This window comes from Equus caballus, chromosome 6, assembly GCF_041296265.1.
Source record: "Equus caballus isolate H_3958 breed thoroughbred chromosome 6, TB-T2T, whole genome shotgun sequence".
Classification (NCBI taxonomy): domain Eukaryota; kingdom Metazoa; phylum Chordata; class Mammalia; order Perissodactyla; family Equidae; genus Equus; species Equus caballus.
In genome coordinates this window covers 94139977-94163859 of record NC_091689.1, presented here as the reverse complement: position 1 = coordinate 94163859, position 23883 = coordinate 94139977, and the positions used below count along the sequence as shown (strand labels likewise).

General features: G+C 40.4%; 1 protein-coding gene across 12 annotated transcripts in view; it reads right to left on the bottom strand.

Annotated features, from left to right (window-relative positions):
- MSRB3 (methionine sulfoxide reductase B3) overlaps positions 1-23883 on the bottom strand; it is a 157677-nt gene that overhangs the window by 78761 nt on the left and 55033 nt on the right. The gene's annotated exons all lie outside the window — the stretch shown is intronic.

The window sequence follows — 23883 nt, the reverse complement described above, 5'->3', positions numbered from 1 at the left end:
TGACAGAGAAGATTTTTTTCCTGGGGAAATGTAGTTAACTAAGTGGGAAAGGAGATTTCTTTGAAATTATGCCAGGGTACCAAAGCACTTTTAGAAGCGGTGGCTTTTTTAACCTAAATTAGCTTCGGGAGAAGTCATCAAAGGGGCGAGGGGAAGGAGAAGCAAGAAGCAGTTTCCTGTCATAAAAATTCAGCTTCTCAAACATTCCCAAATAAAGTTTCACCTGATGCTTAAACAACGTCAATAATTGTAACAACAGAAGTCAGTATTACAATCCTGTTTATCATAACCATCACTGTAACCCAGGTCCACATTTTCCCAAGACCCAGCCCCACCCAGTCCTCACCTCCATCCTTCTCTTAGATGTCCCTGACTCCTCCTTCAAGGTGCAAACCCACTGTCACTTTGTGTCCTCTCTCCTGTTCTGGAAAGCCTTGTCTTGCACCCTCTTCTTAGTTTCCAGCATCCCTGAGCATAGCTCTGAATGGCACTTGCCACACGCGGTCCTGCTGGTGTCCCTGCACTTCCTCCCCACTCACTATGCCTCATGAACCTCCGAGGCCAGCGCCTACAGAGTGCCTGCGGTTTGTACTCCACAGCTGTCTGTTGAGGGAAACTCCTGCCTCCACCGCATCCTCATTTCCTTCTCACCTGTAGGAGAGGAGTTCTTCCTTCTGTCTAAGGCTCCCTCTACTCGCGTCCTAAAATGCACTCTCTCATCTCCCCTGAAACCGGGCTGGATCAAGTACTCCTTCTCTCTCCCATATCTGGGCCTCCCCAGCTTTCCCCTCCACTTTGCAGAGAAGCACCCCCAAATTCAATAAAAGCCCTCCTTCAAATCCGCACCCTGCTCTTGTTATCCTCTTTCTTCCTGGCTTTACAAACAAGTTCATTGAAATGACAGAGTATATCCTATATTGTGAGTCTTCCTTTCCTGACCGCCCAGCATGTTCACACTGCAGCAGCAGGATCTGTCCTTGCTAAGGGTCATCAGCGGTGTCCTCCTGCTAAATCCCAAAGCCCAGTTACAGCCCCTCTGCCACGAAAGTTCTCTCCAGCCGACCACGAGACCACCTCAGCGTTGCACTGCAACCTCAAATGCCACTTGTACGAAGCTGCATTCATTTTCTTTTCCTTTAAATATAATCCTCCTGCTACATTCCCCATCATTTAAGTTGGAAATCATGACGTTATTCTCGTTTTCTTCTGAACCTCCAATATCTGATTAGTCACCAGGACCTGTTCAATCTACAACCTTCCCCTCCTCGCCATCCTCACTCTTACCTCTTGAGGCCTACCTTTGGCTCAGTAATCTCATAACCAGTATCCCCCTCTCCCTGCCAATCCATCATCTAATCAGCCACCAGATGTTTCCAGAACACTGATCAGATCACATTACCACCACCCCAACAACCGGAGCAGAGTTTTCCAAACTTAGGTCACAAGCTGACCCATTAGTGGATTATCAAATTAATTTAGTGGATTACAACCAGGATTTTTTAAACACTGAAATAGAACGGAAAAAAAGATAGAATGCACTTCATATACTGACGGCATGTGCAGTTTTGTGAAACTTTTAGGAATACGTACATGCATTTGTATTCGTGTGTGCGCGCATGTTCACACATGTGTGTACTGGGCTGTACTGCCCTTACAAGTGAGCCTGAAGCCTCCACTCCAGCCTTCCTCTGGGTGCGCCCTCCTCTCCACCAGGCGAGGGGTCCCCTCTTCTATCTGAAGCTCCCAGCAGCAGGGTCCCCTGCATTCTCTGGCCAACAGCCCACTGGGCCCTTTCTTCAGGGCGGGTTGTGCTGCCCCCCACGGTGGGGGAGGGGGGCCAAAGGCTGTTACTTGAAGGAGGGAGCTTGGACCTGAGGGCAGAAGAAAGGGGACGAGAGGGCAGGGCAAGATGCTCTCCTTACTCTCCCCATTCCTGCTCAGAGAACCCTTAGTTCCAACCCTCCTGGGAGAGTGGGGGGCCGGGAGCAGCTGGGGACGAGAGGGCAGGGCAAGATGCTCTCCTTACTCTCCCCATTCCTGCTCAGAGAACCCTTAGTTCCAACCCTCCTGGGAGAGTGGGGGGCCGGGAGCAGCTGGGGACGAGAGGGTGCCCCCTGGACCAGACTGGTGCGGCTCAATGGCCTTGGAACTCAGTGCCTGGCTGGTGGGGACAGGAAGAGGCGATGGGCAGGAGAGAAAGAGCCACCCCCAGTAAAGAAGAAAAGAGGGGGGGCCACTGGAGGGACGGCTGCAGGGCCCCGTCCCCCCACCCCCCCATGTGGCCCAGTCGCCAGTCCCTGCAGCTCAGTAGGCTGAATGACAGTCTTTCCGTGAAAGACCAAATTAGTTTTAAATTTGCACTATCCTCAGTTATTTGGTATCAATGGTTTTACACACGGCTTTCATTGTTTTTGTTCACAGTACATCTGTCAAGGGTAAGTTGGTATGTCCTTTCTAACGGTTTATTGCCTTGATTTACAACTTTTAAATAATTAGCTATATTGTATCCCCATTTGTCCTCTTGCCCAGGCCCCGCAATTGTTAGGACCAGGCCTGGTATTAAGCCATCACGCAAAAAGGTCTGTCTTACTATGGGTCATAGACAAAAAAGTTGAAAAGCTTAGTGACCTGGCGACATTCGGTGCACAGCGCCGGAGCGAGGGGCCCACCGAGATCCGGTTCTTCAGCGCCGTCTCTAACCCCCCAACCACGCCGTCTCTAACCCCCCAACCACGCCGTCTCTAACCCCCAGCCACGCCGCCTCTAACCCCCCCAGCCACGCCGTCTCTAACCCCCCAACCACGCCATCTCCCTCCCTGTCTCCAAAGCCAGCTATTGCCGTGTTCTTTCACGGCCTGCATCCGTATCCTCAGCTAGAATCCCGTCCCCCACTCACCGCTGGCAAACCTTGACTCAACGGGACTCCCCGCCGTCCCCCGGCCCCCCCGCTGCCCCCTCACCGCCCAGAGCGCCCCGCTCGCCCTCCGCTCCGCGCCGCCCCGCACGGCGAGGCCCACACGGCCATCCCGCACCACGTGGCCGCACGAGGCCCAGCGAGGCGAGGCTGGGTCCCAGCCATCTTCAGATTCCCAACACTGCACGCAGGACCTGGCACTGAAGAGTTATTAAAAACCTGTAGTAGGGATTAACAGGCGAACAAATGACTCTGTACATTAACAGAAAGCCAAAGCAAGACACAGTGATCAAAAACTCCATAAAATGCCTCTTTTGAGATACAAAAAATCGTATCTGAAAACTTGTATTCCTCAGACCATCTTATTTTCTCCAAGGATAGCTGGTCAATGTGTAAAATATACACATAGAGTACAGAGGAAATATCTTCACAAACTAATGAATGACCCTAGCTATCAGTTAAAAATATAAAGGAATATTTTCAGAATTCTCACAGTAATGAAACTTAAAAAAAACACAGCTACTCTATTAATAATTAAAACATAGTAATGAAAGTTAATACTGTCAGTTTGCGGGGCAGGGAAATTGGTCCTATAGTATACATTAATTCGGATTTCTGTCAGATTTTATACACACATCCATACACAGGGACACAAAGGCCTCTTCCATGATACTATGGACGATGAGCATCTCTACTCATAAACTATCTCTAAGAAAGTAAGTAAAATAGAGATGGGAACCAACAAATGGCAAGTGCAGAAAAGGAATTCACATGTAGCAGAGACCACACAAGAAAGGCAAAGAGGGATGTCCATTCACTCAGTCCAAACGCGTTTGCCCTGTGCTCACCTTCAGTTGCATGCTGTGCCAGATGGGAGGGGCACGAAAATGCATCAAGTGAGGTTAAATGGGTGCAAGAGGAACAGATAGAATTGTGTCTCCACGGACACCCATTTCACCCCTTGATTTCATACTCACATCTCAGCTGAAAACTATTCAACTAGTTCCTCTGGGAATCGCCAAAAGATGGTGAACATAGTACAGACTGTTACCGTCTTCCAATACCCATTCTCCCTTTTTATTTTAGAAATAGAATCTCTCAGTTTTAGATGGCTGCCTGGGTAAGACAATTTTTCCACAATATTTCCTACTTCTTTTGTAGCTCATTGTGACCATGTGACTAAATTCTTGCCAAAAGAATGCAAGCAGAAGTAATGTGTATAACATCTGAGTTATGCCTTTAAAGGGAATGACTGCACCCCTCCCCTTCTTCCTCTCTTCTTCCCACTGGCTGGAATGTAGATGTGATTTCAGGAGCTAAAGCAGCCATTCTTAGATCATGAGAGAGAAGCTGATATTAAAGCAACAGTCTTTGGCTGCCCTTGGGCTAAAGGTGCGCACACACTGGTAGCACCATCTCAATCCCAAACTGTTACCATGTTGAAGCCGCTATCATTTTGGAGTCTTGTCAGAGCAGCTGTAACAGTACTGCCACATTAATAAAGGCTTAAACTAAAACTTCCACATTTTTAAACCTAAAAAGGTTTTATGAATTTAAGAACCATAAAAGGTAGATGCTAGGAGAATTTAAGTTATCATTATTACTTTTTAAATAATTAAAAGATACAATATATACATTCTTTTGAGAATAGAGTTGCAGATTTTCAAAAGAGGGCAGTTTTAGTCATTGGTTAGAATTCTCTAGTCCTGGACAAATCTATAAAACTACAAATTTATGAAACTACTACAAATCTATAAAACTACCAGTGTCCATGAAAGTTGTATGTGCATTGGAGTCAAAAGCTTTTATTTATTTTATTATTTTTTAAAATTTTATTTTCTTTTATGAGGAACCCACAAAGTCTCAGAGGACACTGCTTTTTGCTTAGTGTTCCATTGTATTAAAAATTTAAACATGGGAACCGTGTAAGTATGAACCACAGGTTAATGAAAGGTTTCAGACGACGTGGAGAAGAGGGAAGGTGCTGTTCTTACTGTTTTCAGTACTGCTGTCAATCAAAGAGCCCAGCCACAGACAGTCATTAGAGGGAAGCAGTAGGAATGACAAACTGGGTTTTGCTTATAAGCACACTATATATGGCAACTCCATAACAAGCAGTTTCTAGGACACTCCAAGCCAAATAACCTGTCCTGTTGTCCCCTTAAAGCCTGGAAATTTTCAGAAATTCCAATCTTTCAGGATCCTACTTATAAGCGTAAGAATTTCTTCTTCCTCCTACAAATGACTCAAAAGCCTTCATCCAACCAAAGGCGAGCAGTAATGGCAGGACATATTTACCTGCCTTCTTTCAGTCACATAAGCACAGCATCTTCCTCTGCTCAGAAGGCTCCCTCCCCCTCCCCTCACCGGCTCTAGCATCCCTTAACCCCTCTGCCTACTGAACTTCTAAAACTTTCTCATATTATCTGAGTTACCGATTCTCTGAAGAGAAGTGGCCGGCCTAGATCAAACCCCTTACTGTACACTTCGATAGCACCAGTTGCTCCTTCTTTGCACTCGTCCGAGCTGTAATTCTGCTCTGTTCGTGTGATTATTTGATCACACTAAGAGTTCAATAATTGTGGTAGGCACTATTTGTCACCTATCTAACAGCCAGTCTTCCTTTACCCTGATAACAAAATTCCAATTTGTGAAGGTACTAAAAACGTGTCAGCCCCAGGAATGAATCATCACCAGGTGGAGCCAATTGGGGCAATCCTATTCCGCTTTGTTAGGGACTCGTTCAAGGATGGGCATGTACCCAGTTCTGGGCAGCGAGAGGTACAGGAAGTCTGCTGAGGATACTTCTTAGAAAGGTTTTCCTCCAAGAAAAGGACAGGGGGGATTTAGGGGGAAGGCCCTTTTTCTACTCCCTCCCTGTTTGCTGCCTTTGAAGTTATTACGTCAGGATATGACACTTAGAACTGCTGTCGCAATCTGGTCACCACGAGGAGAAGGCCAAGAGAATCCCAGAAGTGCCAACCCAGCATGCCGTAGCATTCCAGTCCCAGCACAGCCTTCTCCAGAGCTCTCTCTGAGTGAGTCAGACAAGTCCAGCGTTCGGAGGCCACTTCCACTTGGGTATTTCTGTCGCTTTTCATCCAACACATTCTAACTGATATTGTTACCACAGGAGTGCTAGGTTATGAACTACCCACTTACTGTGTTTAACACTTAGGCCTCTATGTTCTGTTTTGATGTTAATGACACTATAAATACAAAAGACAGAAAAATACACGGGAAGAAAACAATGTGAATTTAAATGTTTAAAGACATGTTGGTTACCACAAGTAAAAACTGAGAAAAACATACAAATAAAAAGTGCCCATTAACTGTAAGCTTAATTTTTTTTAAACTGAAAAATATCCATCAAAAGCCCAGAAATTTAGAAATCAAGATAATCACGAGCCAAAGAGCAGCACGGCCCCTCCTACGTCGCTCGAAGATGCCTCCTGTGAGGCGTTAACAGGAACCTTCGGGTTCGGCTTCCATGAGGCGCCTACGGTTCTTCCTCTTCGTTTATTGACAGACTCTTCCACTGGGCACCGGAACGCACTACAGACGGCTTGCGGGTGTAAATTCCTGCTCCCCGTGGGCACACTTCTTCCGCTGGACTGTTGCTTTGTTTGTTCATTTGTTGCCTTTTAACCAGGCCCCAGCACTTTAACTAGGGCCACTGTCCCCCGGAGATGCTGGAGACCTTACGTAGCAGAAGTCTGGGAAGCACCTAATACTGAGGGAACCACCACGGAAAAGGCAGCCAATGGAGACAGACAGGGCAGAGCCCACTCTCAGGTCTCCCACTTTCCACCCTGTGCGACTTCAGCGAAGTTAATCACCACTCTAACTCTCAGTTTCACTATCTATAGAACAGGAGTAGTACATTTACCTGTTAAAATTTTCGTGTAGATTAAATGAGATGATATTACAAAGTACCTAGGGCAGGCCCTGGCACACAGGAGAAGCTGAGTAAAAGGTAGGTTTTATTGAAGTAATGACAATAAAAGTTTACCTATGGCTACAAATACAACTAGCAGTATTTTAGCTAAGTACAAAAACAATACTACATTATAAAAGGAAAGGATATATTACTCTGGTTGAGGTTTTACTTGGGGTACAATTTTAATATAAAAGTCCAAATGATGCAGAAAAAAGTAAGAGAGAACAGCCTAAAAAAAAGTGAAGAAACTGGAAATATTTAAGAGCAAAGGCTAATGCAAAATAACACAAACGATGTGGTCATACAGTATAGGAAAGGAGTCTTATTTGTCCTTGAAACACAAATAAAACATTCTCTAACTAAAACAGCTGCACGATGTGCTCGGGAGCCTACTGGAACGACAATCAGGAGAGCTGGACTGCAGTTCAGAAACAAGGACAAGTCATTTAACTTGTGAGCCTCGTTTTCCTCATTAGTAAAATGAGGCATTTGAAATCAATCAATGTGGCTCCACAGAAACGATCCTATGGAGAGGTAAGCTGCCTACATTTTTTCTGCAGTTCCCAAGAATGAAGAAAAGGAGAAGGGGAGGAGAGAGAACAGAGAAGTCAGAGCGAGATGGTAAAAATCTGCATCTATAGAACTCGAAGCTACAGATGGATAAGACTGAAAAACATAATCCTTAAGGCCATTTTCGCCTCCCAGGGTCTACATTTCCTAGGCCATATTAACAACTGCCGTCTTTGAATTCCAATATCAGTTCCCGCCTCGATGATTTATAGCACTCAATATATGTTTCCTTTAAAATAATTTGTTTCTTGTGTATAAATATATCTCTAGAGAGAATAAAGCTTTTAACGATCCTTTAGCTATTGAGAATAAACGCAAAACGCTAAAGAAAACAGTGCTAAGGAGAACAGAGTCTACTTCATGTTATGAGCTAAATTGTGTCCTCCCAAAATTCATACGCGAAAGTTCTAACCCTAATACCTAAGAATGTGACTGCATTTGGAAATAGGGTTCTTAAAGAGGTAATTAAGTTAAAATGAAGTCATTCAAGTGGGCCCTAATCCAGTATGACGGGTGTCCTTATGAGAAAAGTAAATTAGGACAGAGACAGACACAGAGTGAAGACAGCCATCCACAAGCCAAGGAGAGAGGCCTCAGAAGAAACCAACGCTTCTGACACCTTGATCTCAGACTTCCAGCCACCAGAACTATGAGACAATATGTTTCTGTTGTTTCAACCCCTAGTCTGTGGTCCTTTGTTATGGCAGCCCTAGCAGACTCATACACTTCATTTCTTCTTCAGTCATATATTCAGCAACCTCAAACCTCCAATAAAAGCCAAAAACCTAGAAATTAGCTGGAAATAAAAATGTCTACAGCTCTTACACACTTTAACCCACTTTCCCTACAAAATATATTTGAGTTCTCCATTCTCTCTCACTATTTTTAACCATATTCTGCCAAAGTGCTTTACCTGCATTTTGCCCATTGGGCAGCTGCTCCTGCAAATTACATAATAGGGACCACCAGTAGGCATACCATACAATTCTGATCAATGGGCTCTTTGTTTCTTCATATCGCTGTGGGAGAATGTTTCCAATGGTTTGGCCTGGTCCTTTCACACTGGTGTTGTGTACACGCTTGTCCTGTGCTCTCTGGGGGATGAGGCAGACTTGGGAGGTAGTAAAATTTACTGCCCTACCTCAGTTTTACACACAATATTTGTTTTCTTATTTTCCCTGGAAATTTTCATTTCTACTTCAGGTTGTAATCAGAACTAGAACAATATAAGTTGTGGCTGGCAGGCTAGCAGTAGACACAATCATTGGCAGATGCTAAAATTTTAGAGACCCAACAAAAGAAACTCAAACAAGAGCAATCCAGAGTTAACTCGCCTAAAGGCAAAGACTGCACAGCTCGCCGGCCTCTGCGGATGTCAACGGGGGAAGAAAGATAAAGGAGGATCGTCCTCCACACTTCACAGAACTCTACAGGAATTCTTCAAAGGCACGAGCAGAGCCCTACGTGGCTCATTAGAGCCTAAGTGTACTGTTGTTTTATAACACAGTTTAATAACTAATATTAATAATGATAGCTATAGGTCATGAAAGTGATCATTTAATTATGCTGTTTAGTAAGACATGGAAGTATACTATTTAGACAGGATTATATTTTTAAAATCATTAGTTAATAATTTTACGGTTAAAATAGATGTTTTGGTTGTCTAGAAAATATGTTTATCCAAAGCCCCTCATTTTCTAGATATAACTATACACAAACAGAAGACGCAACACAAAATTATGAAGAGAAAAACACAAATTAGGAATAAAGAGACCATGGAGAAAAGATCTGATTTCCAGTCTTAAATCTACTCCCTGTTTCTACAAAGCCCTGAAAAAGTCATTTAGACCTTGAAAAGCCAGTTGTGTTTTTCATTTGTAAAGTAAGGATAATAATATCTGCTACACCATACAGTTTTTTTTAGAACAAAATGAATAATGGTTGAAGCACAGGAAAAGTTATAGGAATGAATTTTCCTTGAAAATTTTAGGATTACACAATTCAATAATTAAATTGAATACGGAAACTCATTTTCATAAGAATCTTAAATTCATTCATTATATCACTTAAAAATTTAGCATTTCTAGTTGGAGATTTTTAAAACCTAGCCTAAGGCAAACTTTCAAGGCCAAAATGGATGAGAAAGTCATTGACTCTTTTTTCCACTCACCCATAAAACACATGTATTGAGCACCGACCATGTGCAAGTACTGTTCCAGGCTCTGGGATACAGCAGAGACTAAGACAGACCAGATACCTCCTCTCCCGGAGCTCACATTCTGGTAAAGAGAGTCAGATAGTAACTACTACATAAATTAGATTATTTCAGACAAAGGCTTAAGTAGAGTGCCTTCTGTAATAACATCTGGAGAGTAATGATATAGAGAGTTCCTGTGGTGGGGTTGGGGGAGCTATTTTAAATAAAGTGGTCAGGGACGTGCTTTAGGAGGAGAGGACATTTCAGCTGACATCTAAAGAATGAGAAGGAGCCCCATGCAATGCGGGTGCAAAATGGACTCTTTGGTAGAGATTCCAAAGGAAAGGACAAAAGCAAAAACCTAAGTTTGGTATGAAGAAGAAGAAGGAGAGGAGAAGAAGGGACGAATAAAGGCCAACATATCTAGAAAGAAGTGAATGAGAGAGAGAATGGTAAGAGACGATGTCAGAGAAGTAGACGAGGGCCAGATCGCAACGCTAGAAGCCATTGTAAGGAGATGCGATTTTTTTTTTTTTTTTAAAGATTTTTATTTTTTCCTTTTTCTCCCCAAAGCCCCCCGGTACATAGTTGTGTATTCTTCGTTGTAGGTTCTTCTAGTTGTGGCATGTGGGACGCTGCCTCAGCATGGTCTGATGAGCAGTGCTATGTCCGCGCCCAGGATTCGAACCAACGAAACACTGGGCCGCCTGCTGCGGAGTGCGCAAACTTAACCACTCGGCCACGGGGCCAGCCCCAGGAGATGCGATTTTTAAAGAGACAACGATAAATCATCAGAGGTTTTAAAGGTCAAATTATAACGTAACTTAAATTATTTAAATCTTCACCCTGCTATGTGCAGAATGGACTACAACAGCCAAAGCAGAGAGCCCAGCAAGCACTGGGATCTTGGTTTTTAACACCATCTTTAATCAAAGGAACCAGGGCCCCTTGGAGAAATGGCTGATTCTAGGACGAGGGCATAGAATAATAGGATAAGATACGCCTGGAGCATCAAGTAGTGCCTGAAAATAAGCAAGGGCTCAAAAACAAACAAAAAGCCCCTACACTGACAGGGATAATGTCAAAGGGACACAGGAGCCAACTGAAAGAGCTCGTAATAGTCAAAGCTGGGACAATATGAGCAACAAAAAAAATAGCATTGGATTATAATCTAAAGTATAAAATAAATATCCATGTGTCCATATTGATATAAATAAATGATTAATTAAACAAATAAATGAGAGAAAAGATACAAATCTCCCTTGCAGAAGAATTCCAAATAATTTAGGTAGATATTCTGCCCTCAAGATGGAGAGCATAACTCCCCCCTCCTTCAGGGTGGGCTGTGCACAGTGACCTCCTTCCAAAGAGCACAGTAGGAAAGGGGAGAAAAGAATAACTTTACAGTGGGGAATCCTAACAAACCTATCTCGACCGTATGACCAAGGTCAATATCAAAAGTGATGTCATGTTGACAGTATGTGCCCTAGTTATGATGTGAGGAAAATGGCACTGCATCTCTGTGATCTTCCTCTCCAAACCCATAACCTCGGTCTCATCATGAGAAAAACATCAGACAAATCCCAACAGAGGGTCATCCTACAAAATACCTGACCAGTGCTCCTCAAACTATCAAGGTCATCAAAAATAAGGAAAGTCTGAGAAACTGTCACAGTCAAGAGAAGCCTAAGGCGACATGACACTAAATGTGATGTGGTACCCTGGATGGGATCCTGGAACAAAGGACATTAGGTAAAAACTAAGGAAGTCTGGATAAAGTATGGACTTCAGTTAATAAAAATATATCAATATTAATTCATAAATTGTAATGAATTTACAAATGTAAAATATTAATAATAGGGGAAACCAGGTAAGGGAGTATATTGGAACTCTCTGTATAATCTCCTCAACTTTTCTGAAAATACGGAAGTGCTCAAAAAATAAAGTCTGTTAAGAAGGGAAAGCCAAAGCAGTAGTTCAGGTGAAAGATGATAAAGATGATGGTGAAGCAGTGGATGTGGTGTGTTACTAGATATGGAGGGCGAGGCATGGAGAACAATCAAGGATAACTCATGGGCTTTGGCTCAAGTAACTGGGTAGACATCGAACAGTACCTTTATTTAGTATAGGGGGAAAACGAGAGAAAAGTAGGTTTCGCTGCTTCTGAGTCATTTTGCCACCTCTATTTGTTGCTAATTCCTACTTTATTCTTGTGAGCTGGTAGGATCAATAAGAAAAGTTTCAAGCTTTATAGTCCCACACAGGATCTCAGGTTAGCATAATTTTCTTGTTTTTTTTTTAATCATAAAGATATAATAGGCTTGAAAAGAGACGGCATAAAATGTTTCTTGATCTAATTTTGGGCCAAAAATTAGTACTAAATTATTGGTTTCCTACGCCCAAATCAATGATTCTGGAAGATGTATGATTATCTGAATTACATCAGGCTTTTAAAAGCACAGATTAAAGAGTCCGGAAATCCTTGCCTCTAAGTTCTGCAGGTGATCCTGACAACCACTGACCTGCTCGGCATTCCTTTAAAGCAAAGAAAACTTCTACTTAAAACAACAAAGCATCCTGCCTTTCTGATTATTTTTTGTCTGTATTAGTAATTTCTAAAGTAACTTTTTGCCCAATGAGGAATAAAAATTTCCCATCACATTGTGTAAACTTCCACATTCACAAGCTGTCATGCATCACCATTATAAAGTTATCTTAGTGAGAAACACTGAACTAAGCACCAAACAAGTGAAAAATCTGTCAGAAAAGACCCAGTCCCAGGGTAAAAAAAAGGATACAGTTACCACTTTCTTGGTAAACTTAGTAAAAATATTTGATTTTACAGCTATTGTTTCTGGCCGCATGAATCAAACGATAAAACCTTAGATTCCATGAATGACTCAGACTGGGGCCAGCAAATCACCTAAAAAGATTCGTCACTGAAAAGATGTGTCTCCTGTGGTCAGTAATTTACACTCCATTAAACCTCTAAGAAAAATAATACAAAAGACAAGCGTTCAATATCAAGAAGGCTTCTCTCAAATCTGGAAACTATGAAAAGAAATCCATTAGAAGATCTGAACCTTCACTAAGCTGCAGTCAGTCAAGAGCATTTATGGAGTGCTCACTATGTGCAAAGCACTCTGTTTGGAGGAAGAGGTCTTGTTTAAAGTAGCCATAATTCAGCCCATAAAGCCCTTTACAGTTTAAGATCAACAGTCTGAGCCCATCAGGAGTAAATGGGTAGCGGGCTCACACTGAAGGATGCAGGTGTAATTTGCTCAGTGCTGCCCAGCTCCTTAAGTTGAATGGGCCTTTGCAGTCTGGGTAAATTCCACCTTCCGGGTGGTCTTCCAGAGCAATCTCAAAGAGGGCACACCACAGACGTGCTGGAGTTAATTTATGCTTATGTAGACTATGAGTCATGCAACTGCCATTAACACTATATACTTAAGTGAGTACATAGAAGTAAAACGTGCAAATCTCCAGCAGCATAAAGCCAACCTTCCTTAGAGCAGAAAAACTGCAACTAGAACGACCACTGGAAAACAAATCAAGATACCAATGAAAAAGTGAAGTTTGTTCCAAGGACAAGGCAAGATGACAAAGATAAAATATAAACAGCAGAAGGAATCATGGGTTACAGCCAGCTAATCCATGATCGTGAATTAAAGGAAGGAGAAACCAAATGCAGTTATCTGGTTCGACTTTAATTGACTCTCCTCTCCCTCGTCTCCTCTCTGGTGGCGGTAGGATGCAGCAAAATGCTCAGTGGAATCGACAGCAACACTGATAAGAGTTGCCATGTGCTAAGCTCCTACTCTGAGGCACACACACTTAACACTTACACACTGGCAAAGAATCCAGCGAATCCAAACTACTGAATATTAAAAACTCATCTCATAGATGGACAATTATTAATCTAAAGAAACTTCTTTTACCCATCTACCAAGAAAAAAGTCAATCTTCTTTGCTAACACTTATTCTATCTGTTCTTTAAACTGCTTTCCCTCATTTCTAATATTTTAAATATATTCTCCTTTACACCTTTCTTCAATTTATTTAAAAAAAAATTTCCCTTGAGTTGGCTTCCCCCCCAGTTATAAGGGGTTAGCCTCACCCCTCCCACCTCAAGTATAATGGCATAATTATGATGACTGTGTTTTCTGGGATTATTCCAGTTTCCAATATTTTACCACATGATCTCCATTTCAGTTTGTGCTTTGAAAACACAAGATTGCATCCTAGAATCTTAACACTCTTACTTCCACTACAGCTTGTATTGACTGGCTGCTGTCCTTCTGAGTCTCTGCAGCATTTCATAGCCTAGGTCATCCCTTCTGTGGTATCTACATATCTAACTTTGGCCTTCACACTCAACTTAAATATCTCCCTTGTCTACTTTAGCATTTCCCAGTGTGTGTTATCAGTAACATTCGCTGCACGGTATGTTCCTCAATTAAGAAAAGATTCCGTGGTCAAAAATTTTCAAAAATGCTACATATAACATTCTACTCCTGGAGCGCTACAATGAACATCAGTGGATGGTGCGCTCCTTGATTTTTATGATAAAGCAACCATTTGACTTATTTTAATTCAGTGTTTCCGCATAAGCAATCCACAGAACTTTCTTTTCTTTCATGGAACACATATTAACATGTTATGGAACCAGTATCATGTAGGAGTAGTATTCTGACGAAACAAATTTTCAGTAGATTACACTTTGAGAAATATTGATGGACCTGAGATCTATCAGGCTTCCAAAACTGAACTCATCATCTTTCCTCCTAAGCCAGGTTTTAAGCATCAAATTAATCTTCAGCAACAGCTTTTTCATCAGTCTCACATTGAGAGAGTTGATAAATCTTCTCAGCTCTTACTGTCTGTCGTCTGTAGTCTGTTCCCCCCAGAGGGCTATTGACATCACCCTAAGGCAAATCTTCCTTAAGCCTCATCTAGGCTCATGGTGACCTAGCGTAAGAATTAGGGGAGAGGTTTGGGAAAAAAAACAACAGATTCCAGGCTCCACCACAATCTTGCTAAATCAAAACTGCGGGGGGAGAGGCTTGGAATTTGTGATTCTAATGGACAGCTAGATTTGCAAACTACTCAAGTGGACTGTGAAGGCGGCATGACTTTTCTCCTTCCCCTGAACTTCCCTTCCATCACCTCTTCAAGGGACATGGTTCTGAGTCTCCTAAGCATCAGTTGCTCTTCTCTGAATGCGGTCCATTTTGTCTATAAATCTTTGAAAGTGAGGGTCTTATACGGAACCACAGAGCACTCGGGATGTAGGCTGGCCACTTTGTGAGGGAGCAGGACTGTCAATTATCTATCCCGGGCTCCTCTGGAGGGGCCGCTATGCTGGACCAGCAAATCACTCTCCTCCTTCTCCCAACCCTGCAGCAAATTCCTACCAGCTATCATCAACACCAATCTGCAATAACCACCAGCATGCGAATCACCCAGCAAACAGACCAAACGCCCCAGAATTTTATTACTTACCTAACTGAACTTCTAGTCTCTGTTCAACTGGCACGCCTCCCTGTCTCTAATGAACTTTAGTTCTGAAAGCTGCAATTATGCCAATCCTTACAATGTTTTAGCATCAATACTTCACATTTATGGAGGGTTTTTTCCACTTACAAAACATTTCAACATTATTTACTTACTCCTCTCAAAAGTTCTTGTGACACAGGTATTATCCTCATCTTACAAATGAGGAAATTAAGGCTCATCGAGGGTAAGTAGCTTATTCAAAGTCACACACAGTAAGTGGGGAAAGTTGTGACTTGAACCTCACCTCTTACACCTTAATCATAGCTTTCTCCACTTTAAAAATCCAACTATAGTCACTTGGCCATCAATTAGCACCAATTAACACCAGAGTGTGATAGCTACCAGATGGTGAGTTAGTCATCAAAAAGAATAATCAGCCAGAATACAGGGAGGCATTACAATATATTAGAGGAGCTGACGAGCAATGTCTCTGGAGATTGGTGTCCTAGCTCCATCTCTCATGGCCAGTGTCATCTTGAGTAAATTTCATACCCTTTGTGAGCTTGAATATTCTATCCAACTCATGAAGAATTAAAGAGAGAATTTTCCTTAAAGTGCTTAGCAAAATGCCTGCTACATGCTAAGCCCTCAATCAGTGGGTTATTTTAAAATCCCGAATTCAAACATGCTAAACAGTTTATCAAAATATGTCTTTTTTGGAAATAAAAACAAGTCTTCTGACCTTGGTGTCTCATTCTCTATCAGTTACCTCCAGTGTCTGAGAATGGGACCATGTGAGGACAAAAGGAAGATAGAAGATAGTCATGATGAGGGAGAAAATCTGAAAAGATGCTTGAAGTGAAGGCCAAGAGAAGGTACGTAAAAATAGAAGGTCTGACCTAAATCTCAGCTCCCAGTGGCCGCCTTTCCTGGGTTCTCATCACCACCACCAATCATACAGGGATAAAAGAGGCAAAAAAGAAGCAACAAGGGGCTGGCCCCGTGGCTGAGTGGTTAAGTTCGCGCGCTCCGCTGCAGGCGGCCCAGTGTTTCGTTGGTTTGAATCCTGGGCGCGGACATGGCACTGCTCATCAGACCACGCTGAGGCAGCGTCCCACACGCCACAACTAGAAGGACCCACAACAAACAATATACAACTATGTACTGGGGGGCTTTGGGGAGAAAGAGGAAAAAATAAAATCTTAAAAAAAAAGAAAAAAAAAAAGCAACAACTTCGAAGAGGAGGCAGAGGGTAAAACATCTCCTTGGGATGTGAGTGGATTGTTAAACTGACAAGATGGAATTGGGCTCTCAAAAATAAATTTGGAATTCCATTCCATTTCATTCTTTCAAATTATCACTGGAAAAAGATAAATTTTGGGGTAGAAAGACAATGTTTTTAGAGTAAATTTTTAAAATAAATTGTTCAGTGTTTGTAACACATTTAGTAAAGGTAATATTAAAATAATATTAAATATTTTTCCTATTACCCAAAAAGTACATGTTCTTCTTAAAAAAATAATAAAAATGATAGATAAGCAAAACACCAAAATCACCTACAATCCAACCACCCAGAGATAACTACTGTTAACATTTGGCCCATAACCTCCCTGACAGTTTTCTATTCATATATTTACATATGCATACTTTACAAATACGAGGTCACATGTAATTACTGTTTTGTAAACTTTTAAATTTGTTTTAAGTTTCTTTCCAGATCATTAATTATTCTTTTGCAATATTATTTGAAATATCACATATACTTTCACTGGATAGTTCATTTAGCTAGACCCTATTTTGGGTATTTATTTCTTGCCATCATAAAAAGAGTGATTAAAAACATTCTTGTAGCTTTATCTTTATGCATAAACATGAGTTCTCAGCATAAATTCCTAGAAGTGTATTTGCCAGATCAATGGCATTCAGAATTCTAAGACTTTTGACAAAAATTATTAAATTCTTGTCCAGAAAGTTACTACCAATGCACACTCTACCAGCAGTTTTCAAAATGCTCATTTCCTGGCCCTTGACCCTCACTGCACTTGGTGATACTGGAAATGTTCACTAATTTGGTAGGTAAAAGAATTTTCCCCCTTTAACTTCATTTTTTTATTACTAAGAAGTGGAAGATTTTCCCTATGTTTATTGGTTATCTGTACTTCTTACATTGAAAAGTATTTGTTTATATCTTCTGCCCATTTTTCCAATGTTCGTCTGTCTCAACTGATTTGAATATTAATCTTGTCTGTCAGTGGGTTGCATATATTTTTCCCAGTTTGTTTGCCACTTTTTAAAATAGTGTTTTTGATCTATAGAAATGTAAACTATTTAAGGCGTCCAACCTATTTTTTTTCTTTTTCATTTTTGCTTTGGGAATCTTGTTTAGAAAGGCTTACCTCACCCCAATGTTATAGAAATTTCCCACTTATACTTTCCCCTAGGACTTGTATGGTCTTATTGTTAATACTTTAAATTTTTATTTAACCTAGACTTTATTGGGGCATAAAATACTGGGTTGTAAGATACTGAGGGTGGGATCTAAATTTATTTTTTTTAATATTTAACTGGTTACCCCAACACTATGTCATTGGTTCTACTGGGTACTTTTTATTTTTAACATGTTAACATCTCTGAAACCTGAATGTGTCTATGATTAATAAACAGTGTTTCACAATTTATTTGGCAGTTTTTTTCTTAGTAACAATAAATGAAGTAACAATAAATGGCTTCAGTCAATGGCTTCTCAGACTTGATGAAACAGAATATTTACTTCTGTTCCTATTTCACTAAGAATTTTTTTAATAGAGAATGCACTTTGAATTTTTATAAAAGCTCTTCTGGACATATATTTTTTTCCTAAGATATCTCAGTATCGAACTATTCGTACATTCCTGAAATAAACCCTACCTTGTCATGGCATATTACTCCTTCAACATGTTGCTACATTCCTTTTACTAATATTTTATTTAAGATCCTTACATCTACTTTCATACATCAGACTGGTCTATCATTTTTCTTTGTTGTAACGTCTTTGTCAGGTGTTGGGTTTAAAGGATTTTTCATGTGTCAAACAAGTTCAGAAGCTTTCATTTATTTTCTGTGGTTGACACAGTTTATAATAGCATAGGAATAATGGGGGTTTTTTTCTATAAAAGTCTAAGTTCTTTTGTGATAACTCGATTTCCTCTAGGGTTACTGGTCAATTCAAGTATTATAACTCTTCTTTAGTCAAATCTTGTATTTTATTTTTAGAAAATTACACTAAGATTTTTAATTCATTAGAAGAGAGTTACACATAGTATCCTCTTCCATTAAAATAATTTTCTCCATATCTTTGGTTTTATCCCATCCTCATTCCTAGTTTTTTGAGCCTATATTCTTTTCTTCCTCCCTTTCTTCTTTGATTAGACTTGACAGAAATGGTCGACTTTACCAGTCTTTTCAAAGATCAACCTCTTGGATTTATTTAGCAGTTCTACCTTTTTTATTTTTCAAGTTAATTTATCTGAGTGCTTTTAAGATTTTCTCCTGCCTTTGATTTTCATCAGCTTTGCTGTGGTGCTTAGATGTGGTTTTCTTTGTGTTCATCCTGTCTCAGACTTGTAGCATTTTTTGAATCTATGACTTGAGTTTTTTTCTCAGTTTGTGAAAATTCTTGGCTATTATCTCCTCAAATAATGCTTCTTCCCCATTATCTTTTTCTTCCTTTTCTCTGGCTCTAATATGTTATACCTGAAACTGTATATTTTGCATTACCTTTTCAATAACTTTTCATTTTTTAGCTCTCTTAGATTCAGTCTGGATTATTTTCTATTGATCTGTTTTTCTGTTTGCTAATCCTGCCCTCTTCTATGTCCAATATGCTGTTAAATTTATTTCTTGGGTTTAAATTTCAGTTTTTCCATTTTTCAGTCCAAGAATTATTTTGTTCTGGTGAAATTCTCCACCTTGTCATCTATTTTCTTGAATACATTAATCAGAATTATTTTAAAGTCTGTGTCTGATGACTTAAATATCTGGATATCTGGGCCATCTATCGACCTGTTTCTTTTGTCAATTTATTTCCCTTGGTCCCTTACCTTGGTATGCCTGGTAACTTTTGATGAATGCCAGACATTGTGTATGAAAAATCGGGCTCTGGATGATGTAACCTTCTTCTACAGAGGGTTCATCCCATCCTCTGATGGGCAGCTAGAGTGGGAAGGAAAAGAGGAAGACTAACCTAATCGATTAGGGCCTGAACTAAGTTGACACTGGGCTGCAGTTTTTGATGAATTTGGTCTACCCTTGGTTTTCCCCCACTACAGTGATGTGCTGAATGAAGCTCAGGAGAGCAGAGCCTACTGTAAACATCTTAGGAACTTTGGGCGCCAATGGTGTTACCACACATCTCCTCTCAACTCCACATTCAGTGATGTCACATTCGTAGCTTGAAATAGCCCATGGTGGAAGTATCTGCACCACAGAAATCAGCAAACACTACAAATCAGAGCCTGATTTATTGTTTTGTTTAAGGTCTAGATCAGTTCTCAACTGGAGGTGACTTCGCCCCCAGTGGGTATTTGATAATACTTGGAAAAATTTTTGTTTGTCACAAGTAGGGGTGGGAGGAGGACAGGGGAGGGACAGGTGCTCCTGTTATCAGTGGGTAGAGGGTAGGGATGCTACTAAACACCCCACAATGTACAGGTCAGCGCCCTACAACAAAGAGTTACCCAGCCCAAATGTCATAGTGCTGAGGCTGAGAAATCCTGGTCTGCTGGCATCTCTGCTCTTGAATATCTGGAATCTTTACCTCTCTTCCCATGCCTAGAATTGGCAAATGCCTGAAGGGAAAAGACGGGCATTTTATCTTATTGTTTTTGTTGTTAATTTTCTAGCATTTTGAGTCGACTATTTAGTTCAGTTATTTTTAATCTTTCTTGTATTCAATAATAAAAATGTTTGACTACGAACTATTCTTTTGGTACAGCTTTGAGTAGCTGACCCTATTTTTTGTCACTTTTTCCTCTTTTCAATGTTTCCTTGTAAAAGGTCCCAGCCATGGACATTTTCATGCCTCCCTTAGTTGGGATAGGGCACCTCAGCATTGCGAGCACTGCTATTGCTGAAAAAAGCATCCAGTTAAAGGTAAGTCCCATGAGTGGTCTACAGAAAACCCTTCAGAAAGTGTGGTTGGGGATAATAACGAAGGGAGTCCATAACGAAGGATCTGTTTATACTTCCACCATTCTAGGATCAACCTGAATCATTTAATTCTGCTGTTACTCTTGGCTTACCAGAGTTAAATCATTTATTTAACAAATAATTAAGTACCAAGAATATGCAAAGTCCTATGCCACTGCACTGGGTGGAGATGGGGGTCACAAAAATCCGAAGTCATGACTTTTTCTCTCAAGAAGTTTATAGATTTGTTAGGGAGAGACTTGCAAACAACCAATGTATTAAAACTCTCAGTTACCCCTCTAAGTCACATTCTTTGGGGGGATTTAGAATCCAGACTAAATTTTTTTTTTAATTATTCAACAGAAACTGAAAACACTTTGGATGAGATGGATCACTGTGTCAAACAATATAGTATAAAACATGGGAATCAGAAGGAAAGGACACTCACTCAATTTTGAGAACTTCAGATTGGCATGCTGTTTATACTTTAGTGTGTAAATGTATTTAAAGATGCACAGATCTTTACAAACCTTACTTTAGACCTCTCTCTTTATATCTTTTATAGCATGTCTATGCAATTATTTCACTTGATACAGTATTGCCATGAGTTAGAAAGAGTTGATGTTATTCTCACCATTTTACAAGTGAAAAAACAAGATGGAATGTTTAAGTCACTTGCGCACGGTGTGCAGCAAGTTGGCGCTGGCACTTTACAACACTGCTCCCACTCGGTGCTCTGGATGGCTTCTGCGCTTTCCTTTGATAGTGGTATGTCATGGGTCGCTTATCCATGATGAAGACACATGGAAGACATGTCTCTGAATGAAAATTTATGCAGTTCTCAATGAATCAGTGATCACGTTTTGAAAAAGGAATTATGCCTTTACCAGAAGAGCACCCTTGTGTATTGCCTGAGAAGTACTTGCTAAAACTTGTACATTAGTTTTTTATAAACTGTCTTCAAGTAACTTCAAAGTCTGTGAACGGGAATAAGAAATATTCATCCGTTTTCCAATTCAAGTTTACACAAACAAGATAAATTTACATGAATTACAGCTAAATCTTTTGCAATTATGTTTCCCAGTTTATTCTAACTATCCATTCTAACTCACTAGGAAGAATCGGGGCTGTTTCCATGTAGATTTGGAAAATTAACTAAAGAACTAGGGCTGTGGGTTAGGTAATACAAGGCAAGACTGTTCTTCCCCGAAAGACACATACACACAGACACACATTCACACTCACCCATGCAGCTATCTGGCGCTCTTATGTATAGGTATGTTTCAATTTTACTATGTGAGGCTGTAACTTTTAAATATAAAAATGCAGTTACAATTATCTTTGCACATTGTTAAGCTTTGAATCAGGCCTTGCTACAGTTTTCCAGTTTCTCAAAACGGAGTTGTTCTTTCCCGTATTATCTGCTACACTTTTATGCTATTTATGCTTTTCTTTTCTTTTTTTTTTCTTTTTCCTGCTGGTTTAATGTGTCAGGCATTAACGATGTTTTTTGCTCCCTATCTTGGCCAGTAGCTCCAGGAAGCACCTTTTTTTCAATCTAGCTGTGGTCTTGCCCTGAGCTTTCAGATGAAATGATGATAGAAAAGTAACTCCCTCTGTTACAGATACTTCTCCTGTAAATCATTTTACGTGGGGATAAGACAGGAGGGGTCAATGGGATAAGAGAAGTCAATTTTATATTCTCTTCAAAATAATATATGAGTTATTTAGATATAAAAAAGTTTAAGCCACTACTCAGGAATCTAGTTCATTTCAGAGTAGTTTCATTATAATGGAAAGCTTATTTTGTTAAAGGATTTAGAAGGAGGTGAAGGGCAATTCAAATCTTTTAAATTCAAGTTAAATGCATTTTGTTAAGTTAAGAAACATTTTCTGGAATTATGAGCAATTTCCAGCTACAGTTCTATGAAAAGAAAGCTTGAAGTTAAGTTCATGTTACTCTCCCTAGTAGAATTCCACAGTGACTGGAATGGTTTATGAGCAAACATCATATGGATAGCGTTTAAAAAATGTTGAGAGAATGGGATCTGAATAGAGAGTAAGAATGGAAAACTCTCTCTCCCTCCTTCCCACCCCTCTGTTTTTATATCTCCCCCCAACACACACACTCACACACACAGAGTATCAGAAGGGGAAAAGTTTCTGTTGAAAGTCTCCCTTAGTGGTAAATGGAGTAGCTTACATGGAATAGCACAGTTGAGTAAATTGTGTGTGGCACTGTACTGAAATTTCTTCAGTGAAAGGGCTTATGTTCTTAGAGAGCTGAAAAACGGCTTAAATTTTCTAGTAGCCTAGAATAAAATTGCACAGGAGGCGCATGTGAAATGTAGCATGTGTGAATGGTTTTGCAGCAGAGCTCCATTTGAAATGTAGCAACACAGCTGGGGCAGTGACTCATCACACTAGCATCTACTGTTAACAGACAGACTCTCTCTAATAAAGCCTGCACTTTCTCACGTTTTAAGGAGTTTCTTAGGCTGTTGCGATAGTATAATATGTTCCCAAAACTTGCTCAGGCCACTTGAATTTAACATTTGTTGAATACCTGCCATATACTAGCATTTTTCTGCATTTAGTTCTTACACCTGTTTGGTTTTATTTTCCCCGTTTTATAGGTGATGAATCTGAGGTCACACATCTGGGCTAATATTCAACTGGTTCCACCAGTTGCTTCTAGCCCGTGCCTGTTCTGATTCTTTGATGAAAATAAAGATACAAAGAAATCTCAAGATGGAAGGAAAGACATTTAAGATAGCTCATGTCAGTTGGCCTCAATCTTCTCAAAAATGTAGGGAGAGAACTCAAAAAAAGTGGTGAAAATTTGAAATACAGGTACTTGAGAAAATGTAATGGGAAGTCAATAACTGAAAAGAAAATGACCTTCCAGTTTCAATAACTAGAATCCTGCCCATGATTCCAGCTGTTGCCCTACCTTGCAGATGTTTATGGCCTGATGGCTTCCTGAACACTGGCTACACCTTCCTGTTAGAATTCCAAGGGACTTCCCAAAGGATAAAAACCAGCCTGAAGCTGAGTCCTTCTGGATGACCCGCCATGATGGATCGATTTACTTTTGGTTCAGCCCTGCCCAGACTGGAATGGTCTCAATTTTCAACTTAAGTACTATGACAAGTACAGATTTTTCAAGGAATTGAGATGTGTGTGTCCCATTTGTTATAACTACACTGAGCAAAATAACCAGACCAAAACAAAATACTAAACTTTATTTTCCTATAATTCTTTAACTTTCTTCCTTTCTAAAAGTTTGAGTCTTAATATTCTAAACCCATTTGTATATTATCCTCTCTGTTTCTTCATCTGTAAAATGTGTTGTTTGAAGATTAAGTGTTAATATATATAAAGCACTTAGAACCGTGCCTGGCACATGGTTAAGTGCTACATAAATGTTAGCTCTTTTTATTATTATTAATATCATTAGTGAACCTGTAGAAAATGAGCTGTTAATTCAGGACAAGGCCTGGTAAGTAAATGTGTACAGCATAAAAACTATCCTATATGGTTCTCCAAAGTCTTAAACAAAGTTATCAGGAGCTGATGACACATGGATACTGTTGA